Source organism: Triturus cristatus, chromosome 5_1 (assembly GCF_964204655.1).
Source record: "Triturus cristatus chromosome 5_1, aTriCri1.1, whole genome shotgun sequence".
Taxonomy (NCBI): domain Eukaryota; kingdom Metazoa; phylum Chordata; class Amphibia; order Caudata; family Salamandridae; genus Triturus; species Triturus cristatus.
Window position 1 is genome coordinate 746,694,159 of NC_140587.1, and position 22,147 is coordinate 746,716,305.

Consider the following 22,147-nt stretch of genomic DNA (forward strand, 5'->3'; position numbering starts at 1 on the left):
TACAACATAATATTTATTATAAAAATGCTGATGTTGTACAGATATATAACACACATGGCTCGGTTGAGGTCAGAATACATTTATGTACACTATAGCATTCATCCTCTGCATTCTAAATAATTATTATTGTTCTGTTTCAAATGAAGCAAGTAAAAGGAGCTCCCATGAGTGTGTGGCAGAAAGGTTTAGAGGCTGGCTGTTTTTCACAACTGTTTCCCACTTGAGAAGGTGGACGCTATAATGACCGCCCGTGCAGATACCAGCAGCTGAATACTGCTCAACCAGATTATATTCAGAGGATCCTAGATTTCACCAGTGTATTCCATACATATTCCATTTTCTGTTTGTGAGTGACTGGTCTGAACTTTCATATGCTGTAAACCATATGCTAAAGACAGGAGTAATTATTCAAAGCCTTTCCGCAAAGGAGTTCATTGGCAAAGTTCATGGGAAGGATGAAAAGTTGGAATATAGCTTGATTAATTTGATGGCGTGCCACCATGGCACCAATGCGCATGGTATCATCGTCATGATGAGCTGAAATGTATGTTGAGAAACCTAGGTGCACCTACATGGTTTCTGATGCCTAGTTGTGCTGAGTATGCATGGGATGGCCTGATTGAATTTTTGAGAGAAGCAAACGCAAACATTAAGGACATCAAAGTAAGGTCATTCAAGTGAGGAGTGTGGATATGAGGTGTTCCTCATATCCACATGCTGTTCTGGATAAAGGATGCAACGAAATTTAGAACAGACAGTGATGAGTCTGTCCTGTCTTTCTTAGAACAGTATGTAACATGCACCATTCAAAAAAGACAGTATTGAAAAAAGTTTGAGACAACAAATTCTGCTTTTTCCAACTCATCGATGTGGGAAGCAGTTTCACCCAAAAAACAAATGCAAAGGTAAATTTTCTACAAGATGTCCTTTTAGATTCCCACAACTCATCATTTCACAATGAAGAGTAAACAGCTTTTTATCTGCAGTCAGTCAAACAATGACACGAAAATCAATGAAAAACACATATAACCCTAGATGAACAGAGTCTTTGAAGTATATTAATGACTATAATCCAGTTGTTCTGAAAATGTGGAATGCAAACATGGATATACAGTTTGATGTAGGAAACTCCATTGCTTTTGCTCATTATGCCACTTCATATATTACAAAATCAGGGAAGACAGAGATGAAGGAGATGTGGCAGGAGATTTCTGCAGAAAGGAGTCTTACCAAGAAATTGTATAGCTTCAGCTTGAAAATGCTTTCCCACAGAGAGATAGGATCCTATGAGAGCTTGGATCAGTTGAGCTTGGCTAGTTTGTTCCCAAAGTCAAGAGAAATGTTTTGGGTAAGTCTAGGCCTTGCAAGCATGTGAAATAGTGTGTTAAAGTATTTTCCAGAAATTCAGTATCTAGCAGAGTTTGATATAGAAAGCAGTGATATTGTGAAATCAAATGTGTTGGACACGTACTATCGAAGAAGGAGTCCACACCTAGAAAACATGTGTCTTTATGAAGTACTTCGACACTATAGATATAGAAGTAATGGAATGGAAAACTTAGAAGAAGGGAAATATGCCTTAGCTGGATGTGACGTTGTTTGGTGAGAGATAGCAAAGGAAATCTAAATAACCACAGAAAACTGAGTTGCCATACTCCAAACAGAAGAAAGTATTTATATTTGGCACTTCTACAACTGTTCAAGCTTTAGTGTGCTGAATTAGAACTACTTGGAGACTAAAACTGCTGTGAAGATTCTTTCAATGCTGTAAAATACAGAATTCAGTTTTGAGTCTTTCCAAACTACTTGCAAATTTCAAAATTTTGGGGAGAGGAGTTGGCCTAATGGCTAGGGCGCTCGACCTTGGACCTGGGGAACTGGGTTCGAGTCTCGGTAATGACGCTGAACATCCTGTGATTCTGGGCAAATCACTTAATCTCCCCGTGTCTAACAAAGAATGAATGTGTGTCCTAATGTAACGTAACTGGTGCTATGTAAAGCACTCTGATACCTGATTGGATTCGGGTCAAGTTCGCGCTATATAAAACTCTGCAAAAAAAACAACACCAAAAAATAAAAATTGAACTGCAAGAAACCATTGCTGCTGAGGTAGCTAAGGAGAGTTCACAAAGCAGCCAAAGTTCTGGACCACTGAATCACGATCCTCTTGGACAACCAGTTATTCAAAATGAAGCAGCAATAGCCTTGAATGAGGTGGAGACTGCAATAAAAGGAGCAAGTGAGGAAATAGTTGAATTTGAACACTTAGTAGCACAACTGAAGGAGGAACAGAAAGAAATGTATATCAAAGTAAAAGATGAAACAGAGCATGGATTTCTGCATGAGAAGAAAGAATGTGAATACTTTTCATCTAAGCCAATACTACTATACATCAGTGGTCAAGCTGGCACCGGAAAAAGCTTTCTAATTAAAGTTCTCTCTGCTTATCTACAGAAGACTACAGAATCAACTTTATCATGTGTAGTAACAGCACCAACTGGATTTGCTGCACACAACATTAAATGAATATCTTAACATTGACTACTTATGCTACCTGTTGAACATGACAACAAGCTGGAATATCATAGGTTTTCTGGAGAAGCTTGTCATGAGGTGTCAACAGTATTGAAGAAACTGAAGCTTTTAATCATCGATAAGGTGCACATGGTTTCAAAATTAAGGCTTGCCTTCGTACACTTAAGAATGCAGCAGATTTTAAAAACATAATGTAACGTGCTGTTTGGAGGAAAGCCTTGTAATTGTCTTTGGTGACCTATTGCAACTTACCCCCATGAAAGAACAGCCTGTTTTTAAGACACTTCTCCATAATTAAACAAAAAATTATTTGGGAAGTATTAGCAATGCAAATATTTGGTTAAACTTTGAATGCAAGGAACCAGTGAGGAAAATGCATCAAGCATCTAATGTGTAATATGGAGATATTCTGAAGGACTTTAGAGTAGGAGTTCCGAGAAAAGAAGGGGAACAAGCTTTGGAAAGTTGACTAATCAAGAAACTATTTTCATCTAGCAACACTACAGCACAACTAAAGTGCAATTTCATTTAAGAAAACAAATCCATAGTCTGTTTAACGCTTATAGTTCAAGACTGCTCCAACTTTAATGAACAATTACTGAAACTGGAGAAAGAAGAATAAAAAAAAATACAGCTATCCATAAAATGGAACACCAGGGAGTAACAATGATACTAACTGAAAAACTACAAGCACAATTGGATTCTTTGGAGAAGTCTGTATCGAGGACTGCAGAATTAGAAAAGTATTTGCGTGTGTGAAAAACTGCTGAGTGATTTTGTGGCATAATTTAAATGTTGAGGAAGGGAAAGTAAATGATGCGGTGGGTAAAGTTATTGATTTTAATAAATTTTCCAAATAGGGATGAGGTTGAACATTTAGCCATAAAATTTGATCAGATTGATGGTGTGAAGCAGATTGGCCAATGCAGTGGCAGGTCTGAAACACACTTTACAAGCTGCTTCTGTGGGTGGCGCAAACCAGCGCTGCAGGCCCACCAGCAGCATTTGGTTTACCAGCCCTGGGCACACACCGGCCACACTACTAGGGACTAACAGGTAAACCAAATAAGCCAATCATGGATATACCAATTCACATGTCATCTTTACACAGGGAGCATTCGCGCTGTGGCACTGAATGGCAGTGGCACAGCGCCCAGAGCATCTATTACCAGCAAAAACAGAGGAGACACAGCGAAAAATGGAAGGGAGACTCACACCAATGGTGTCAGGTCTAACATGCGTCCCCTCCAGCTGAAATGTGGGGAGAACTACCCATCCCCTTGGAAGTTCTTATCACTAAGGAGGAAAAATCTGGACAGACCATCAGCATTGGCGTGTTCTGTACCAGGGCGATGTTCCACCGTGAAATCCATACCCTGTAGAGAAATGGACCTTAACAACTTGGGATTCTCACCCCTCATCGGCATCAACCATCTGAGGGGCCTGTGGTCTGTCTGAACCCGGAAGTGAGTTCCAAACAGGTATGGTCTCAGCTTCTTCAGTGCCCAGACCACAGCAAATGCCTCACGCTCAATTGCACTCCACCTCTGTTCCCGTGGAAGTAACCTCTTACTGATGAAGGCTACAGGTTGGTCTAGTCCCTCCTCATTCATCTGTGACAGAACAGCCCCCACCCCATGCTCTGAAGCGTCTGTCTGGACAATAAATTCCTTAGCAAAGTTGGGCGCCTGGAGTACGGGTGCTGTACACATGGCAGTCTTGAGGATATCAAAAGCTTTCTGACAGGTATCAGTCCAGTTCACAATCTTGGCCGCTTCTTGGAAGTCAGCTCAGTCAAGGGTGCAACAATGTTGCCATACCCCTTGACAAACCTCCTGTAGTAACCCGTGAGTCCTAAGAAGGCCCTCACCTGGGTCTGGGGCCTTGGGGGCTCCTAAGCCAGGATGGTTTCAATCTTGGGCTGCAGGGGTGCCACCTGGCCACTCTCCACCTGGTGTCCCAAGTACACCACAGAACCCTGCCCAATCTGGGACTTACTGGCCTTGACTGTGAGGCCTGCTCTGCGCAGCGCCATCAACACTTCCCAGAGGTGGTGCAAGTGGTCCTCCCAGGAGGAACTAAACACTGCAATTTCATCCAGGTAGGTGGCACTGAAATCCTCCAGCCCAGCCAACACCTGGTTGACCAACCTCTGAAAGGTGGAAGGGGCATTCTTCATCCCAAAGGGCATCACACAGAACTGGTAGTGCCCATCTGGTGTGGAGAATGCTGGCCTCTCCCTTGCCCCATCAGTCAAGGCGATCTGCCAGTACCCAGACGTTAGATCAAACGTGCTCAGGTACCGGGCAGCCCCTAACTGATCTATGAGCTCATCAGCTCTGGGGATGGGGTGCGCGTCGGTCCTCGTGACCGAATTGAGACCTCGGTAGTCCACACAGAACCTAAGTTCTGGAGTGTCACCAGGCGCTGCAGCTTTTGGTACCAAGACCACGGGGCTGGACCAAGGGCTGCTAGAGGACTCAATCACCGCTAGGGCAAACATTTTGTAGACCTCCTGCTTAATGTAGGCCCTTACCCTGTCAGTCACTCTGTAAGCCTTGTGCTTGACAGGAGGACTGTCCCCGGTGTCTACCTCATGGACGCACCAATCAGTGACACCAGGCACCAGGGAAAACAAATCAGAAAATTGCCCCAACAGCTGGTGACAATCTCTCTTCTGCTCAGGGGTCAGTGTGGTGGAGAGGACCACACCCTCCACTGACCCATCCTTCTCCTCTGCACACAAGAGGTCAGGAAGAGGCTCACTCTCCTCCTCCATACCTGCATCTGTGGCAAGAAGCATGCCCACTTCAGACCTCTCAAAGTGGGGCTTTAGGCGGTTCTCATGCAGGACCCGTAAGGGATTCCTGGGAGACTTAAAGTCCACCAAGGGGGTAACTGGACTTTTGCGCTCCACCACCTCAAATGGACCGGTCCACTTATCTTGGAGTGCACAAGGCTCCACTGGGGCCAGGACCCAAACCTTTTGACCAGGTTGAAATTCGACCAGAGTGGAATTCTGGTCGTGCCAACATTTCATCTCCTCCTGGCTGGCTTCCAGATTTGCCTCAGCAATTTTTCTGAAACGCTGAGTCTGGTTCCTGAAGGCCAATATGTAGCTAAATACATCTTGGGGAGGTTTCCTGGGAGATTGATCCCAGTCTTCCTTGACCAGACTCAGAGGCCCTCTTACCGGATGACCATAGAGCAGTTCAAAGGGACTGAACCCTAAGGACTTCTGTGGCACCTCGCCGTACGCAAACAACAGGCATGGCAAGAGGACGTCCCACTTATGCCTCAGGGGCTCTTCTAGGCCCATGATCATGCCCTTCAAGGTCCGGTTGAACCTTTCAACCAGACCATTACCTTGGGGGTGGTAAGAAATGGTGATCTTATAAGTTACCCCACACTCCTTCCACAGAGACTTCATATACTGGGAGATAAAGTTGGTTCCCCTGTCACTCACCACCTCTCTGGGGAACCCCACACGGGAGAAGATCCCCATCAGTGCACGTCCCACCACGGGGGCCGTCACTGTCCTGAGCGGGATGGCTTCAGGGTAGGTACCGGGTGGCATGGTCCACCAAGGCCAGGATGTACCTGTTGCCCATGGCTGTCTTGGGGTCCAGAGGCCCCACAATGTCAATGCCCACTCACTCGAATGGGGTACCCACAACTGGAAAGGGCTGGAGTGGGGCTTTGATCTTCCCCCCACTCTTCCCACTTGCCTGGCAAGTCTCACAGGTTCTGCAATACGTATCTGAGCTCTTGCGCATCTGGGGCCAATAGATGTGGGTTGCCAGCCTCTCAAAGGTCTTGGTCTGCCCCAGATGTCCTGCCAATGGAATGTCATGAGCCAACCCCAGTAGGAAGGCTCTGAAGCACTCGGGTACCTCCAGCACATGGGCTGACCCTGGCTCAACAGCCTTAGGCTCGCTATACAGGACACTGTTCTCCCAATAAATCAGATGTGAACCAGACATTTCACCTGCTGCCTGGGCTGCAGCCTGTCGCCGCACACCCTCAAGAGAAGGGCAAACTCTTTGCTGCTCACAAAACTCCTCCCTGGTGGGCCATCCTTCCTGCTGCCAATGGGTCAGCTCAGGCAGGTCCCCCAGGTTGGCACTCTGCTCCCCGGTAGGCTCCAGGGCATCCCCCTCAGTGTCTGCTCCCTCCTGGGCCATGGGAACCAAGGGGGCCGGCTTCCCACGCCCCCTGCCCCTTCTCTCTAAGGCAGGGACCTGGACCATACTCTCAGGCTCCAGATCTTTCTCAACACCCTCCTTGGCTGCCATGGACCGAGTGGTAGCACACGCCCACTCAGGCAAACCCAACATCTCCTAGTGAGATTTCCTCTCCACCGTAGACCACTGGGAGTTCTCTAAATCATTGCCCAACAGACAGTCTACAGGCATGGCAGACCTCACAGCCACCTGAAGAGTTCCTGAGACCCCCCCCCACTCAAAGGGAACCTGAGCCACCTCACATTGGCTCTCTGAGTTGTCTGCAGACACTACTGGGTAGAATGCATGGGCAATAATCTGCTTTTTGGACACCAACCCGGGAGCTGACAGCCGTTACACTGGCTCCTGTGTCCCTCAGAGCCTCCACTCTATGGCCATTGATGGTCACCCACTGCCTGTACTTTTTTGTGTTATCAGGCAGTGCAGGCTTAGGGACCATCTCAAAGTCTCCTAGCGAGACAAGGGTCGATTCTACGGGATCCCACCCATTTTGGGCACCCATCTCCTACCCTCCCAGGGCAACACTAGCAAGCTGGCAGGGTGGTGCACGGGGTGGTGCAGGAGCATCCCTTTGGGGACACTGTGGATCAAAGTACCTGTGGCCCACTTGGCCACACTTAAAACAAGTAAGGGGCCCCCTCTGAACAGGCCTACCTGTTGGGGGCACTGGCTTCTTATCCTGGGGAGGCTGGGACACCACTGCTTGGTTCCCTTGGGAATTACTTTGGGGCCCTTTGTGGAACTCCCTTGGTTTACCCCTGTCCCCCCCACCTCTCTGCTAGGGACCCTGCCCACCTTTGGCCAAGTCTCCCACTGGACCCTTGCAAACCCAGGTGCTCACCCAGCGGTCCGCCTCCTCAGCAAGCTTCCTAGGGTTAGTCAGCTTGCAATCTATCAGATGCTGGTGTAGCTCAGGAAAACAATTACTAGATAAATGCTCCCATGCAATCAAATCATACAGTTGCTCAAAAGTTTCTACTTTGCTACCTTTTACCCAGCGCTCCATTGCTCTGCACATAAAAGACACATATTCAACCCACGTGGTAACCTCTAGCTTTTTGCAGGTTCTAAATCTCTGCCTGTACATTTCAGGGGTCAAACCATAGAGGGTAATCAAAGCCTCCTTCATGTGGGCATACACCATCCTACTTTCTGGGGGTAGGTCCAACAAGGTGTCCCTCCCCTCTCTCACAAAGCGTCCCCACAACCCCGCTCCCCAGTCCTTCTCAGGGACCCGGCGGGACACCATAGCTAATTCATAAGCGGCAAACCATTGCCCAATATCTTCACTATTATGGAAATCCTTAATAACCTCTTTAGGTATATACACTCTACTCTCAGTATGCACTATTGGTATGCTGCCACCAGAGGGGGAGATCTCTATACTCTTTGCCTTAATCTCCAACTCCCTCAAAATTCTCTCATGCTCAAGTTTCACTTTCATCATCTCAAATTCTAACTTCTTATTCTCTAGGTCCCTCTGACCATCCAATTTAAGCTTAGCCATCTCCATATTATGCTGCCTATCTCTCTCTCTGTCCTCCATCTCTTCTGGAGTCAGACCCCTTGAGGACACACTAACGCCCGGGCTGGAAACTGCTTAATTTCCTACCAAATCTACCACTCCATCCTGCTGCTCTCCTGCATTCTCTCCCCCTCACAGGCTCTTCCATATTCCTAGGGGCATCCCTGGCTTCTAACCAGGCCTTCAGCACCTTGTAATACTCTTCCCTTCTAGTGAGACCTGTGATAGGGACTGTGAAGCGTTTGCAAAAATATTTGAGCTGCTTGGCATTGTAGGTTTCTAATTGCTCTTCTTCCCAGGAGAGATCCTCAGAGGCATTGGATCTGGGCTTGCCCATTGTAGCAATAACTGGCAATAACAATCAAAAATAGAATCAAAAACCTCAAAAACGTACGTGGTTATGTTATGGTCTGCACTCACTAGTCGTGTACACTATAATTACTGTATGCAATCATAAATGCAAGTCCAGATCCTCACCGCTGACCCCAATGTTAGAAATGGGGGTCTCTAGTTGGCAATGGCTGGCCACTGTCCAAGTAGGGACCCTTCTTAATAAGTCAGAGTAAGCAGACTACACCTTTTGATAACCCCTGCTCAAACCTGTGGTAACGTAGCACGAGCAGGTAGGCTTATCTCAGAGGCTGTGTGTAAAGCGTTTATGACCATACACAGTAACACAGTGAAGAACACTACAAAGGAACGCCACACAAGTAGTTATAAAAAATAAGTATCTTTATATATAGACTTAACATAAGACCAATAACAGTAAAATCCACAATACTAGAAAATAGGTTTACTGTTGCGATGAAAGAAAATGGCCCTCTGCGAGGGAGTGACGATCCTGATGCGATGCGATGGAAATGGCGAACGCTCGGCGTCCACTCTGCGATGTCGTGAAGTGATGAACTTGATGCAATGATCTTTGGTTAGCGATCGTTTTTAGGCCCGCCAACAGGCAATGCGATAATCTTCGGGTTAGCGAGCGTTTGGCAGCCCGCAGATAGGTGATGCGATGATCTTTGGTTAGCGAGCGCTTTCAGGCCCTCCAACATGCAATGCGATAATCTTCGAGTTAGCGAGCGTTTTCAGGCCCGCAGACAGGTGATGTGATGATCTCCGGTAGCGAGCACTCGGCGGCAGCAGAGCGACGATTTTCCTTACGCTCTTCAGCTGCAGCGGCTCGCTAACGGGCGTTAGCGACGATTTTCAGCACTCTCTTCTCCACAGTAGAACTAGAGGCCCTGGAACTCACAGGAGCTTCACCTGCAGATAGAAATCCTCGCTGGGAGGAATCAGGAGGCTGGTGGTGGAGTATGATGTGCCTGAGACTCCTGCAGGAGGCTAGCTCTCTTCTAGCCCTTGGGTGATTGTTGTAGCAAAAATAAAAGTTCCTTCAAAGTCCTTTTCCTCTTCTTCCAAGTCCAGTAGTAACCACTGCAGGCCAGTCCAAGAAACAGCACACAAGCACAAGGACAGTCCTCTTCCTGCAGATTCCTTCAGTTACACGGACAGAGGTTCTTCTTGTTGTCCAGGAGCAATACAAATTGTGGGGGTTTGGGCACAGATATTTACCCCAAAAGTCTTTGTTCTAAGGAGCCACAAGTCACTGAACCCAGCCAGAACCAGTTCTGCCCAGCCCTGGAGCACTTTGTTTACCAGGCTGCATCCTTCCTTTCAGAAAGAGGGGGCAAGCCATCAGACGCACAGTGGGAGGTGGAGCCAGCATTCACCTTGCCAGGCACAGCCCTATTCAGGTCCAGGAGTTACCACTCCCCATACTCCAATGCAGATCTCTCTATTCAACCCAGGTCTGACTCAGTCTGCCCTGTCCCTCCAAAACCAGACAGCCAATACACATAGCAGCAGAGCACACTGGAAGGCTTAGGCAAGAAAATACCTACTTTCTAAAAGTGGTATTTTCAAACACAGAATATAAAAATAACCTTCACTAAAAGATGTATTTTAATATTCTGAGCTCAGGCATAATAAATTCGTTTTTCTACCATGTTCTGTGGGTCAGTTAGGACTATAGAATGTAATAGCCAAACCTCCCATTCTGGCCTATGGAGAACAGGTAGCCTTACAGTAGTGAAAAACGAAATTGGGTGTAATTCACTACTAGGACATGCTACACACATCAGAGCATGTCCTACCTTACACATACAATGCACCCTACCATAGGGGTGGCTTACATGATGCCAAGGGAAGTTTCAGGGGCTGGGAAGTGGGTGCACTTTACAGCCTAGATGGCAGTTCTAGACTGCACGCAGACACTGCAGTGCCAGGTCTGAGACACACTTTACATGCTGCTTCTGTGGGTGGCGCAAACCAGCGCTGCAGGCCCACCAGCAGCATTTGGTTTACCAGCCCTGGGCACACACCGGCCACACTACTAGGGACTAACAGGTAAACCAAATAAGCCAATCATGGATATACCAATTCCCATGTCATCTTTACACAGGGAGCATTCGCGCTGTGGCACTGAATGGCAGTAGCACAGCGCCCAGAGCATCTATTACCAGCAAAACAGAGGAGACACAGTGAAAAATGGAAGGGAGACTCACGCCAATGGTGCCAGGTCTAACGGTTACCAGTTGTCAAGCACCTCTGGTTGCAACTGCTATGCAAATGTTGTTCACAATGTACTGTTTCATTGACAACATCTTGTAAATGCAATTGATACAGGAACCACAGAATAGATTATGTTCTGCACTCTTTTGTTTGCTGCAACTTTTACATAGTGATTGGATTGTGATACATTGTGCATCAGGCATTCAAGATCTAGTAGATATGTGTAGTGAAACAGTGGTATGTACTCTTTATACTCAACAAGATACAGAGAAATTTACATTGGTCATCCTTAGAGTTTTAGAAGGAGAAGAAATAAATATTGATTACCTATTTGGACTGAGTTACACACTACAATAAATTCTTAGCGATTTCTGTACTTAACACTACCAGATTCCAAACCTGTGCCTTTTGACGGATTGATTAAAAATACAAACCAAATATGACCTGCTCAAATTGTTGATCAGACATCCTGTCTACATTGTACACACAAAGAAGTGAAAAATACTTTATATTAATGCAACAAAGATGCAGAATATGTTGATCTAAATTGGTAACTAAAATTGCAAACTTTAAAGCTGGACAAATATTAATTTATGGAAGATAATATACTATTATATCTAGTAGCTTTTGCGAAGGAGTTAATATAATATCTGGACACTGCAGTCTTTATTTATTAAGTGAAACTGGATGAATTCAACACAATGTCAGCAACCTTATATTCAACCCAAAACTACCTTTCACACTACAAAATTCTTACCTTTTGTTTCTCCAACCAAAGTTCTAAGGAATATTTCTGGAAAAAAGTAATGTATGGTGTTTCTTTTATGTGCATCTTCAGTGTTTTGGACATCATTTGCCCTCTTAGTAGTTATGTCTTTAAAAAGTCCTCCAAAGTTCAAGACTCCTTTTAGTTTGCACAAAGGAGTTAATATAACATCTACAACTACAGTGTCTAGTCAAAGAGTGGAACTGGATGGCCACAATGCAATCACAGCAACTTAAAATTGAAACAAAAACTTTTTTTCAAACTACAAAATTGCCACCTTATGCTTCTTCAAAAAAAGTTCTATGTACTATTTCTTGAAAAAAAGTGATGAATGGGATTTCGTCTATGTGGATTATGAGCATTTTAGACCTTATCCGGCCTAACAGGGTTGATAGCTTCACGAAGGTCTCCAAAATACAATTCTTCTTCGCATGTATTAGTACCATTGTACTAGTTATCATAATAAGCAAATTATTTTTAGGACATGTTTGTGTAGTTTAGTTTAGAAATTGGAGGTAAAACAATTGATTAAGGGCCCTATTACGAGTCTGGCGGTCTGAGGACCACCAGACTCATGGTGGCACAGCGGTTGCAGATCCAGCCACCGCTGCACCGGAGGTCCCCCTGCCTGATTACGACTCGGGCAGGCAGACTACCCTAGGACTACCGGCTCCACCATGGAACTGCAGTTTCCTGGCGTAGGAGCGTTGATCAGAGGCCGCAATATGCTTAGCGAGACTGCCACGGTTCTGCCAAGCATATTACAAGTTTCCTCTCAGCCAGGCTTTTCATGGCAGTTCCACAACCATGGAAACCCTGGCAGAGAGGAAACAAAGGGGGCCCTACAGGGCCCCCCTGTACTTTAAGCATATGTGGATGCGCACAGTGGGGCATAACATGTGACCCCCTGTGTGCACAAGTTTCTGCATGGCATGGACTTTTAAGTCCATTCCCACCATGCAAGAACCTTTTAGTGCAGTCCCATTGCAGTGCCGTTTTTAATGGCAATATTGCCTTTAAAAGAGGCACTGCCATGGGACCGCCATGCCGGCTGTCTGCCAGACTACGAAAAAGTCATAATCTGGCAGGCAGATGGCATGAGCATTGGCGGAGCAGTAGCGCCACTGCTCTGCCAAAATCTCGTAATCAGGGCCTAAGTGTTTTGTAGTGAGTGTGAGACATTGTGTAACTTATTTGTAGTGATATACTGTGTAGTTTGTTTCTACAATCTATATAATCTATTGTTTTTCTCCACTGTTCAAGTATGAAGCTTTATACACTATGTTGTTTATGGTGTACAACTATAAAAGCTGAGAACAGAAAAAAGAGAAAATGCAATGTTTTACTATAATTTGATATACTGTTACAGCATAAGCAATGTGTGCTCTTTTGTTTCTGGAAATTTGTTCCCATAATACTAACGTATATTTATGTTCTTTTTGTTTTTCAACAGTTGTTCGATTTATATGTCTTTAGATGTGTCAGCATACTTGTAGTGCCACACAAGTATTTCTTTTACGTAATACTGGATAGGGTCTTGGCACACAAAGAGCACTTGACATGCTTTGCTACCACTTTGTTTTGTCTGGAGGGGATGGCGAAAACCTCCCATGCAATTGTTTGCTGCTTTGCTTGGGGTTGCTCCTCCAAAGAACTATATTCTACAGGGTCTGTCAAGTGATCCACACTGCCATCAGAGGTCATTTTATTTGGAAAGGATGTAAAAACCACCAAAAATGAAAAGAGCAGGTGCTGTATTCAGAACAAGGTTTTTCTACCAATCTTTGTTATTGTTGTTTACCCACTGTTCAGTGAATAATCTTTATACAGTACATTGATTATAGTGTACAAGTACAAACGCTTAGAACAGTCAAGAAAGGAAATGGTTTTCTATAATGTGAAATACTACTACAGCACAAACAAAGCTGGCTGTTTTCTTTATACTATGAACTTATGCATTGCATAAACTAAAAGATTATTGCAAATTTATGTAAGAAGCAATACTGACTTATATCTGTGTTTTTTTATTTTAAAACTGATGAATAATACCACCTATTGGAGTGAAACTGTACAGCAAGAGAGACTGCCATACAGCCACTCATATACCTAGACACTCACCCATACAGACACTCACATGTGCACTCACCCACCCATATTCTAACTGACACACCCACTCAAGGATAAATACAGATACTCATATTCCCACTCACTCACCCATATAGTCACTGACACAACCACTCACTCATCTGTACAACCATTCACAATTCTACTCACTCATCGGGTGGTCGTTCTTCTTTCGATCGGGTGTAAGAGGAGGGGTTACCTGCAGTTTGCCGTTTGCTGCACTTGCCACTGCTTCCCGTTTGCTCTTCATCGCTCTCCACCGCCCTCCTACCAGTTTCCGCCCTAACACCCACTGTCATCTCCGCTACTGCCGTCATTATCATCGCGGTGCAGCAGGACTGTGTTGCGGAGCCCTGGTGAGGAAGCGAGGCGCGGTTGGGTGGTTGAGCGGATCAGGCGGGCAGCCTCTTTAGGAGCAAGGGTTGCAGACGCTGTCAGCGCCGGGCTCTTTCTCTCGCTTCTCACTCTCTCGCCCCCTCCCTGCTAGTGAGTTGCAGGAGAGGAGTGGGCTATGGGAGTATAGCCAGCCAGCCCAAGGAAGGCGGAGGGAAGGCCGAGAGTGCAGAGTGCTTGGAGAGAGCCAGCCTTTGCAGGGTTTGAACTAGGGCCTGGGAAACCAGGCCTGGGAAAATCTGGACAAAGGGACTGACGTAGAGACACAAAGCAAGTCAGTGGGTGGTGCAGGGAGCTGCAGGGGTGTGCAGGAGGCACTGCACAGGGGGTTGTGGAAAGCCAGATACTTTTTGATAGGTGTTAGGAGATCTAAGAGAAGGGTCGCCATCCAGTTACCAACCTGGATAGTTTGTAACACCACCCCAGGTCTGGCCATTGAGAAAGGGCAATTATCAAATAACAACCAAAACAACAAAACAACCAAATAACCAACCAATCAACCAACTAATCAATCAACAATCGACAACCGACAACCAACAGTCAACAATCAAACAATAACATATCAAATATAAGAGAAAAAGAAGAACTGCGAAAAAAAGGGGTGTGGCAAAGTATGAGGTCTGGAAGAGACAGAGTGCCCTTACCGCCAATAAAAAGGAAAAGTAAAACACTACGACCTTCGGCTAGAAACAACAAAGCAAATATTGAGGGGGAAGTTCAAACACTATTTTCTCCAGTTTTCCCACTCTTCGTAAGAACAAACAAGGTACCTAGCAAGATTGACTTCCTAAAAGACCCAGTAGGAAAAATGCTTACTATTCAAGAGGGAGAAAAACAACTACCAGTATCAATCACACCAATAAAGAATAGAATAACAAGGGACATACAAGTCAAGGATATACTCGAGACAAATGGCCCAAATGACTTAAATGATTCACATGATTCATATGACTTAAGTGATTTAAATGCCTTAGATGACTTAAATGACTCACGGATACCCATAGCTCCAATCACAGCTCTCATCAAGGGTCCATCAAAACTAGAACGGAACAACAAAACAACTCCTGGGGGTCTATAACAGATCCAGAACTTATTACATCAGGGGAACTTATTACATCAATAGAACAATCCCAGCAAGCAATCGAATACCTACAAGAAGAGTCGGACAGTCTACTCTCGCCAAAAACTCAAGAACAAGCTATAAGCATTGAGGATCACCAACCAACTAAGGCTCAACAACCAATTGAGCTGCTGGAAAAATCATTAATCGAATAACGAAACAACCACACCAGGCGGAAGCAGCTCAAAACACGCTGGCGCCAGAAGAAACCCTGGTGCCAGAAGAAACCACACAAACCTTAACACCATCACCACTAAATCTGTTCCCCAAAAACACGAAACTGTATCAAAACCGCGACAAATACGACCCTGTAATAATAAAGAACACAGCGCCAGTAATTGACTCAGGAACTATATGGGATATTTTCTTTAAAACATCACAACTTACTTTGGAAGCGCTGAATTACCAATCAAACAAGATGGATGTGCAAGTAGACCTGGTAAATATTATGGCTAATGCAATTACAGGAATTGACCACAAACTGGCCAATCTTAATTCTCTAATCAGGCGAGCACAGGCCTATACAACCACATTAAATATGGAGTGTGCTTGCTGCCCAACAATTGACAAATTAGCAACAATCCCGGAAGTCTTGACCACTCTTATTGAAGATCTAAAGGCTAGAGCAACCAATGTCAACCATAAGGACACGCTCGCACAGACTATGCATAACACCACAAAAGAGGAACCAAGTATAGCCACCGTAAACATAGGCTTAGCACCGGTCAATCATCAAAAAGCCATTACAGAAAAACTTAAAACGGAAAACAAACAGGAACCACCAAAACAACAAATACAGGTTAACCTGACAAGACGTAGGAAGAAAAAACTAAGAAAACAAAAGAAGTGCGAAAAGACTACACAAATTATGAAAAGCTGGGGGCAGTTGACGTACACCTCAAATGAACCAGCATAAACACAAGATCAAAAACAGGACTCACAAATGGAAAAAAAAACATATCCCATCTTTACCAAACTACCAAAAATAAACAAACAGTCAAGTGACGGTCCAGAGATAATGAAACACATAACCGAACCAGCTACCCGAGATACACAGGAGAAATTTGAACAAGGGGAGGAAGCACAGAAGAACATACTGGACACAAAAGCAAACTGCTTGGATAAAATATCAAACAAGCACCCCAAAGATAAAATGGGGTTAGGAAAGAAGCAAGCCCAGGATGTCACACCCAAGTTCTCAGGAGATATAACATCCGAGGGAACCAAACACCTGGACAATGTGACGGGCAACCTCCATCTGGCTGATACAAGAAACGCAACACTAAGCATCTTTCAACCATTTTACAAATCAAAGGGCAGGTATGACATCTTAAATAGGGGCAACTTACTGAAGCTCCTCCAACATATACCATCATTGTCCAATTTAACAAGTGCAGACATGGTGAGCGTTCACTTTGAACCAAGGGAGAAAGATCACACCCAGGAAAACACGGTAGTGACCTGGATAAACCATCATATCCCAGAAGCAGTGCTTTTGGAAAAATAAATTTTCAAAAATTGGGGGATAACACTTATGATACCTGAGCAGGAAAAATATCCTTTAATGTTACTTGAACCGGCGAATACTACCATCCACACAAAGAAAGCAAAGGAACATCCCCAAAGCATTCTGAAAGGCACCTTGAATACACAATCAGCCTGGAACTATAAAAACCTAAGTATATCAATTAAAACGCAGGGGGAAACAACCACAAACAGAATAATAAAAGAAGATGCACCCCAGAAAAGACGATGGAGGGAGAATAACAAGGGAACCAACAGCGATACACAGAGTAGCACTTATCATACTTGACGTAAAAAAACACACAACTAATTCTTCAGTTGACCCCCGGGTGATGCCTGAGATGAAATCGTCAACATCGGCAAACACCGGCACATCAGAGTTACTTCAAAAGTCACCACACACCCTTAAACCTGTCACTTGGAATGTGGCAGGACTACAAAAAGCTCTTAAACAAGTCACTGCAATAAATAAACTGCTAGAGGCCGACATCATATTCCTACAAGAAACCTGGGCTACAGAACCAGTACACCTGGAAGGATATCCTGGATTCCGTAAATTAGCGACTAAAAACAACCACTACGGAAGACCATCAGGTGGGATTTCGACTTATGTTAAGCATGCAAAACAATTTACAGTAAGGACTATAAATATTGATTCCAATATGTTGCAGGCACTCTTAATTGAAGGTAAAGGGGAGAAGGAAGACAGTGGCTCACTGCTTTTAATAAACGTATACTTAAACGCATTAGGTCAATCAAATTTAGTTGCCACAAAACATATGATCACAGCAATACAGGAAACTTTATGTACACACCGGTTACTGGCGAAAATACTAGTGGGGGATTTCAATCTCCACCACTTGGGAACAAAGCAGTGCGAAAGCAAGCACTTAACTAGCTCTGGTAAAATGTGTAATAATTTTTTAATAAACTACGACCTTAATGCAGTAGATAATCTACAAAAAAGCTCAGACTAAAAAATACCAAGGAAAACCACATTCAAGAATTGCTCCACAATCGACTACATTTTTGTATGTAACCAACTTGTCCGCAAATCGAAAACTTTGAAATCGATACAGATGACACCAGCGATCACGCATTACTCCAGGTTGAACTGAACATCACTATCAAAGAACAGGAAATAATCATCACATTAGGCGAATCGACAGGCATTGAAGAACAGGCTCTGGTGAGAAGAATGAAATGGAACAATCATCAGGCGACGGCATTTAAGGATTGGAAAGAAAAACAAGAATGCACAGGCAATTACTCTGGGGTTAAGCCAACATGGAAAGCTGGTTGGAGTGGACTACCGCTCTGAAAAAAGCCTTGAAGAAAGTTGAGTCTGAATCAAAAGAGAAAACAATCACACAAACCGTGCATAATAACACAAAACTGAGCGTCATTACTCAAAATCTTAACAAGTCAATAAGAGCACATAAGATCGCAGGATCAAAAAGATCACTGGGCAAGTGCAACGAATTGCATAAAGAGCGGAAACAATTCCAATGGATCCTCAAGCTAAACCAGCTTGACGAAGAATGGATCAAGATCCACGAGCTAACAAAACCTCATAAACATCGACAACTCTGGCAATACATAGCACAGTTGGATAATGACAAAGTAGATCGGTGTAACTCAGTACAAGCCGACGCATGGTTCAGACATGTGGCAGCAATTTATGTAGAAAAGGAAGGCTGCACTGAATTCGGAAGCTCCACGGACGGCTATACAGCGTGTACAAACAACGTAGCAGAACCCATTTTAATGTATCCATGAGCAATGAGCAAGACGTAACAGCCGTGGAAAAAATAGTTAAAAAGATTAGGAAAGACGGGGCACCAGGACCTAATGGCCTACCTGGTGCGATGTTTAGGGAAGACCCAACTTACTGGGGGAACGTTCTATCTACCCTATTCACAGAATGCCGCCTACAGGCCAAGGTGCCAGACTCGTGGTGCGGGTCTATCATACAACCCATATACAAGAAGGGCGACAACACAGAACCAAAAAACTATAGGTTAATCGCCCTTCTGGATATCAAAGGGAAAGCCTATGCTAACACCCTGTTAACAGAACTAAATAGATGGGTTGAAGATAGTGAAATCCTGCCCCCCTATAAAACAGGTTTCCGCAAAGGCTGTTCGACAGTCGACAACATCATGGCCATATCATATTTAAGTCAGCAAGCAAACATCAAAAATAAGAAACCAGTCTTTGCATGCTTCATTGACTACTCAGCAGCCTTCGACGAGGTTCCACGTTGTAAGCTTTGGTCCAAATTACGCAATTGGCATATTCCAACAGGCCTGCTTAACGCAATAATCTTGTTATACAGCAATACTTGGATCAAAGTTAAACTACCTAACAACACTACAACAAAAAAGTGTTTTACAAATTGAGGCCTAAAACAGGGCAGCGTACTTGCCCCAACCCTTTTCAATCTATACACAGCGGACCTTGGGAAGACGCTCCATAATGCCAACCTTGCAATCCCAAAAATTGGTGTTAACAAAATACAAATTTTACAATACGCAGATGACCTAGTGGTGATGGACCATACAAGAAGAGGTCTACAAAAGGGACTAGACGCTTTAAACGGCTTCAATCAGATCAATGAACTTACAATAAATCCAGAGAAGACCAAAGCATTGATCTTTGGGAGCTGCACAAAAAAACACTCCTCAAATGGCACATGGGCAAAGACATAATAACTGTTTCAAAGTTTTATAATTACCTCGGGTGCTGGCTGAGTGACTCGGGGCAAAGCAACCTTACACGCACACAAAATGAAAGCTAAAGTAGAGTCTACAATCTATGCCTTGTGCAAATTACATGAGAAAATGCAAAGTCCAACCACTATCCCAATCAGAAAGGTGCTACAATCCAAAATAAGGGCAATTGCGGGTTATGCGCAGCAGGCACTCCTAGGCAAAATGAACACAATGATGGAAAAAGCACAATGCCGGGCGTCTAAACGAATTTTTAAACTATCTAAATACACCCACAACAGCGGCATCCATTTGGAATTTGGCCTGGTGCAACAGAGCAAAGAATGCTTGGGAGTGCACTCAAAATATTACTATCAGGTACTCAAAGTTTGGGATGGGTCCATGAAGAGCAAGTTAAAACCCATCTTTAACGGACTTCCTAACCCATGGCAGGTCTACATGCAGGAAGCAGTAGAAGTTTTAGACTTGGCAACACAGAATTGGGGTCAGGAGGACATAACCTACCTGGGGATTAAGAAGGCAATCAACAAACAATGCTATCATTTGTCAAGAGAAAGTGATCTAGCACATTTTCGAGAGTGGAAGCGGCCAATCTGGGCTAATGGCAACATGCATGGAGCACAAATCTCAGCCTTACCTCCACCAAGCACTGGGTAGAAAGGCTCTAAAAATATTCAGTGGGCTAGACTAGTGCCACTCCCAATAAAAATACTACTTAATCCATGGTGGAAAGCCTTTGAAAGTATAATCGGCTGCAGAATCTGCGATTTTAAAACAGAATCATTACTACATCTGATGTGATGCTGCCCGGGTCTGTTACAATCTTGTCTAAAGCTATTAAAAGCCAATATGGCTATGCAAAGGTGTTCGGACAGTAAAAGACGCTGTTTTAGCTCTATTTTCCTCCACTGTACTGACTGACCTGGCTAGACTTGGGAAATTATGGAAGAAGTGCGCTCCAGACTTGTTAACGTATCAGATCACGCCAACTGCGAGAAATGAGACTTGCAGGGGACAGACAAAGACTCACTTTCCTCATAATCCTTCATATATTATTCAATTAATTAATTTGAGTGGTTCTCTTTTTTAACTTTTTAATATTCTTCTTGCACTATTTATGAGATGAAAGTGTTTATAATTGTAAAAACGAAATCTTAAATGTTCGGTTTTTAAATCATTCTATCATATTGCAAATGGCTTTAAGTAACTGCAATTAAATAAAATCTATCTATCTACTGCACGTAGAATCACATTGAAAAAATTATATGTATACAAAGAAAATGGAGACATTACGATGTGGCCCTTACTGACTAAGTAGTAGAATGTGATCCAGTTGGGTACACATTTATAAGGAAAATGTGCACTATTCTTCCAAACAAATGACATTCCTTTATGCTGCTGATGCTCATTTTACACAAATTGAACCTTTACGTAAACCACATGCAAACATAAACACAACAGATCCCCCATTTGAAGGTCCAGATTGGAACTTGTTACGCTTAGTGAAGGCAAAAAAAGTCTGCTTCCTGTCATAATCCACATTGAAAAACAAACTGAAAACATTAATTAATTTGAATGCATTCTTTAGCTATTGAAGCACAATCTGATCTATACTAACTGTGATGAGTGGTTTGTATCTTCATGTGCCCTGGTGAGAGCACAGTGCATGGTTCTCCATTTTTATCTAAATCGAGTGTGCAAATACCGAAAAGCATCTGCAAGCTCCACAAGTTTGGTGTGTCCCATTTACCATACTACTATGCAAAGGTCTTCTCACATTTCACACAGTGATTGATGGCTTCACAAAAGGCCCCTGAGCGCATTTCTAACTGCTTTTTGGTGATAAATTCATGATGCACAGGAACATTTTTACCAAACCAAGAAGCAGTAACACCACACCCACTCATGGATCCACTCACACACCCAATCAGAGACCCACTTAGACACTCATACACCCACTTACAGACCCACTCAGACACTCATGTACCTTACTCACACACCTACTCAGACACTCAGACATCCAGTCTGAGACCCACTCAGTAACTCCTGCATTCACTCACAGAGCCACTCAGATATTCATGCACCCACTCAGACATCCACTCAGAGACTTAACCCCAGTTACAGACCAACTCAGACACTTATGCACCCACTCACAGACCAAGTCAGACACTCATGCACTCACTAACAGGTACCTGGAGTGTTATAATTAGGAACTAACATTTAAGAAACAATAGAAACTGCATAAAAAAACAAATGGATAATGGGATGTTACATAAAATCAAATTAAAATGTCAACCTACTGCCCAAAGGCAGTACCCAATTAAGCAATAAGCTAAAAAACAGGTCAGGGAGATCTTAGATCAACTTGAATACCAAGGGGTGATTGAAACATGCACCTCATCAATGAACAATCCTTTGTTTCCTGTTTCCAAACCAGACATACATATCGTCTAGTTTTGGATTACAGACACGTGAACACTTGTTCTAAAACTTTTGCAGTACAAAATGCACACAGTACAGCACTAATTAATAACATTTTGCGTAAAAAATATAAAACCACATTGGATATTTCAAAGGGTTTCTCAATAATGGGGACCAAGCGTCACTTTTGTC